General features: G+C 41.4%; 1 long non-coding RNA gene across 1 annotated transcript; it reads left to right on the plus strand.

The window, feature by feature from the left end:
* Positions 1-2,727: 2,727 nt before the first annotated feature.
* Positions 2,728-4,285, plus strand: LOC126993645 (uncharacterized). Its single transcript, XR_007748097.1, has 3 exons — positions 2,728-3,675; positions 3,943-3,997; positions 4,271-4,285. It is a non-coding gene; the product is annotated as an uncharacterized LOC126993645 (long non-coding RNA).
* The last annotated feature ends 502 nt before the right edge of the window (positions 4,286-4,787 follow it).

Raw genomic sequence — 4,787 nt, forward strand, 5'->3', positions numbered from 1 at the left:
CAAAGACATAGGCAAGAATTGGTTTACCAGTAAAGTGGTGGATGAGTGGAGCAGGCTTGGGAGTCATGTTGTGGGTGCCAATACCATAGATGCATTGAAGAAGAGTTTGGATAAATTCATGGATAGTGAGGTTAGGTGCGGTTAGACTTACAGGAACTGCCTTGTATCCCAACCGGCCTCTTGCAGACTCCTTACGTTCTTATGTTCTTTTGTTGTTGTTGTTGTTGTTTCTGTTCTTGTTCTTGTTCTTCTTCTTTTCTTCGTCTTTTCATAATTTCTTCTTATAATTAATGATCGCTTTGTCCTTCCATTTAGTTATCGATATGTTTCTCTGTCTCTATCTTGCACTTCCTTTAGACAATTAGTCTCCCTTCCTTCCTCTTACCTCCTCACTCCCTCTTTATGCCTCCTTTTATTTTTTTCCCATTCCGTTCTTTCTATCAATGGTCTAATGTCGGCTGCAATTAGTTTAACGTCGGTGGCAGTAAAAACATTCGAGTCTATTATAGATGAAAATATCCGTGACCACCTAGACTCCTAGAGAACAGCCTGATCAATGGTCCCCACCTTGGGTTCATTGATCAAGGCTAGATCTTGTCTGACTTTATTGTTTTTCTTTTTACAAAAAGTGTCAAATACGTAAGGACGACAGTTATGATATTGCATATCTTAATTTTAGTAAAGCATTCGACAAAGAACCTCACCAATAACTTTGACAACAATTAAAGCCCACGGGTTTGAAGGTAGATGGATCATGGTGTGGTTCAGTGACAGGAAGCAGAGTTCTGGGCTCAGGTAGTACATGGGGATAATGGGATTGGGTTCGAGGTACTAAGTCTGATGCAAATATCACGATACTTTGGGTGGAGCAGGTGCGAATTCCCTACCCGGCAGCATTGTCCTTCAACCACAACAAGGCATACCATTTTATATATCGGTTGTTTAGTATTTGACATAGTCTTTAAATTTTGTATATGGTAAAACAAGTCTATATTATGTTGTGAATGTATCGAATTTTAGGATAGTAACGATGATTTATGTATGGAAATGAATTCAACCGTGTGCTACCCAGCGACGTTGTCATGTCTATGGTCAAGGTCGCCTGGTGACCTATGGACCTCAGGTTGCCCAGGCCATTATTCCCTGGTAGAGAGGAAGTGGGTGAGAGAGGGGAGGAAGGTAGCGGTAGCCAAGGTCCAGCCCGTGAGACAGATGCAAGGATTTCTTGACAACATTTTATCAGTGTCTTTTACCGATACCCTCGCTACACTTGACCCGATAAAAACAGTTATATTTTGTGAGCTTTGTTCTCCGTTCATTTTGCAATTGGCAAGGAAGCTATAATATGGCCCCTCAGGCCAAATTTGTGGCTTTACCGTGTAGCAGCGACAGGCCAAATTTGTGCCATGATATAAACCCCAAAATAGATGATGCATAAACCGATCACAAAACGCTTTGGTATTTATTATGAAATGATTTGTGTGAGTGATGATTTTTTCTCATTTTCTCACTTAGAAGGACCATTAAGAAACATGATCCCTGCGGCTACAGGGTTAATAGTCCCTCATATCCTTGTGTATCCGTGTTATTTCCTTCACCTCGTTCTCCACTGCTCTCCTCTCTCTCTGTCCCATTCCTGGTCTCCTCAATCCTCTCTCACCTCCCAACCTCCCTCCTCCCAGCCACTCACTCCCTTAATCCCATAATCGTCACTCCCTTAATCCCCATAATCCTTAGATCGCTATATTATTGACAATTAGACCCGTTCTAATGCGTTTACAAACCCAACTCATTATTAGATTCCTACTTACTCTCTCTCTCTCTCTCTCTCTCTCTCTCTCTCTCTCTCTCTCTCTCTCTCTCTCTCTCTCTCTCTCTCTCTCTCTCTCTCTCTCTCTATATTTATTTATATTTATAGTGTTTTTTTGTGTTTGTGTTAATATTTTTGAAACTATGAGGTTTGTGGAGAAACGAGAGAGAGGAGGAGGTGGAAGTGGAGGTGGAGAAGGAGAAGGAGGAGGAGGTGAAGGTGGAAGTGGAGGTGGAGAAGGAGAAGGAGGAGGAGGTGAAGGTGGAGGAGGAGGTAACTTTATTCTCTCACAGTCCTCATATAAGGCAACCACGAGGTCTGTTTTTTTTTTCTTTTTAAAGGAGGAGGAGCAGGAACAAAGAAACACAAAGTGAGAACAAACAACAGCAGGCCTGCTGGTCATTACGAGGCTGTTTGTGATAAGCTACACTAACTATCTAATCAAAGGTGGAAGATGAAGGACAGCAAAGGCGAAGGCCGTGGTGAGCAAATCAGGGAAGTAAAGTAACGGAACAGGCCGAGGCAGCAACACTATAATATAGTCGCCAAGTCAGTCAGTTCGGGGCCTCGCCATTCGCGCCAATCCCGGGCAGAATCTTGGCGGTTCAGTCTCCTTCCTTCGCCCTGTCAACTTCCCACTTTCGTCACATCACTTTCCTTCCTTTCCTCGTTCCTTCCTTCCTTCCTTCCCTCGTTGTTGCTTTCCTTCCTTCCTTCCCTCGTTGTTGCTTTCCTTCCTTCCTTCCCTCGTTGTTGCTTTCCTTCCTTCCTTCCCTCGTTTCTTCCTTCGTCCTGTCATTTTCTCCATCCTCCCTTCCTCCTGTCATCTTCCCCCCTTTATTCCTCCCTTCCTCTGTCACCTTCCTTTGGCCTTCGTCCTGCCATCCTTGATCCAACAAAAACGGTCTCCGGCGCCTTCACTGTATTTTCGATTGATTTGAATTAATCCCGTCAGGAATTTTAAGAGGCTCATCTTGCTATCCACCCTCCTCGCCTCGCGGGGCTGGGGAGCGTCAGGGGGCCCAAGGCCTTCCTGGCGAGCGTCGCAGGGCTCAGGGCTCCGGCAGGGCGCCTCGGCTCCCCCGGAGCGTCCACGGAGGTGTCGGAGATCCCGAGGGTCCGGGGGTTGGGGGGGCGTGAAGTGGCAGCAAGACATGCAGTTACTGACCTCTTATTAGCCAGACGACGCGTTAATGACACGTTCCAATGGAAGGTTCGACGCATGGGGAGGTACAATTCCCCTAAGCAAGGCAAGTGTCATGCCAACTACGATAAAAAACGAAAAATACACAAAAAAAATACAAAAACAAAAAATCCAAAAAAAATTGTCTTGTTTTGCTTTGTTTAAAGCGTCTTGTATGTTGGTATGGCGGGTCTTCTCTGGGGAGAAGGAGACTAACGCGTTCCAACATACAAAACCAGGAAAAGACGACATGGAAACACCGAGAGAAGGAAGGGAAAGAAGGGAACACCAGAAGAAGGAAAATGAAGAGAAGTAACACTAGAAGAAGGCATATGAAGTAACACAAGAAGAAGGAAGTTGAAAAGAGTAACACAAGAAGAAGGAATTTGAAAAGAGTAACACAGAAGAAGGTATTGAAAAGAGTAACACAGAAGAAGGAAGTTGAAAAGAGTAACACAGAAGAAGGTATTGAAAAGAGTAACACAGAAGAAGGTATTGAAAAGAGTAACACAGAAGAAGGTATTGAAAAGAGTAACACAGAAGAAGGTATTGAAAAGAGTAACACAGAAGAAGGTATTGAAAAGAGTAACACAGAAGAAGGTATTGAAAAGAGTAACACAAGAAGAAGGTATTGAAAAGAGTAACACAGAAGAAGGTATTGAAAAGAGTAACACAGAAGAAGGTATTGAAAAGAGTAACACAGAAGAAGGTATTGAAAAGAGTAACACAGAAGAAGGTATTGAAAGAGTAACACAGAAGAAGGTATTGAAAAGAGTAACACAGAAGAAGGTATTGAAAGAGTAACAGAAGAAGGTATTGAAAAGAGTAACACAGAAGAACGGATTTAAAAGAGTAACACAGAAGAATGTATTGAAAAGAGTAACACAAGAAGAAGGTATTGAAAAGAGTAACACAGAAGAAGGTATTGAAAAGAGTTACACAGAAGAAGGTATTGAAAAGAGTAACACAAGAAGAAGGTATTGAAAAGAGTTACACAGAAGAAGGTATTGAAAAGAGTAACACAGAAGAAGGTATTGAAAAGAGTAACACAGAAGAAGGTATTGAAAAGAGTAACACAGAAGAAGGAAGTTGAAAAGAGTAACACAGAAGAAGGTATTGAAAAGAGTAACACAGAAGAAGGTATTGAAAAGAGTAACACAGAAGAAGGAATTTGAAAAGAGTAACACAGAAGAAGGTATTGAAAAGAGTAACACAGAAGAAGGAATTTGAAAAGAGTAACACAGAAGAAGGTATTGAAAAGAGTAACACAGAAGAAGGAATTTGAAAAGAGTAACACAGAAGAAGGTATTGAAAAGAGTAACACAAGAAGAAGGAATTTGAAAAGAGTAACACAGAAGAAGGTATTGAAAAGAGTAACACAGAAGAAGGAATTTGAAAAGAGTAACACAGAAGAAGGTATTGAAAGAGTAACACAGAAGAAGGTATTGAAAAGAGTAACACAGAAGAAGGTATTGAAAAGAGTAACACAGAAGAAGGTATTGAAAAGAGTTACACAGAAGAAGGTATTGAAAAGAGTAACACAGAAGAAGGAATTTGAAAAGAGTAACACAGAAGAAGGTATTGAAAAGAGTTACACAGAAGAAGGTATTGAAAAGAGTAACACAGAAGAAGGTATTGAAAAGAGTAACACAGAAGAAGGTATTGAAAAGAGTTACACAGAAGAAGGTATTGAAAAGAGTAACACAGAAGAAGGTATTGAAAAGAGTAACACAGAAGAAGGTATTGAAAAGAGTAACACAGAAGAAGGTATTGAAAAGAGTTACACAGAAGAAG

This window comes from Eriocheir sinensis, unplaced genomic scaffold (genome assembly GCF_024679095.1).
Source record: "Eriocheir sinensis breed Jianghai 21 unplaced genomic scaffold, ASM2467909v1 Scaffold65, whole genome shotgun sequence".
Taxonomy (NCBI): domain Eukaryota; kingdom Metazoa; phylum Arthropoda; class Malacostraca; order Decapoda; family Varunidae; genus Eriocheir; species Eriocheir sinensis.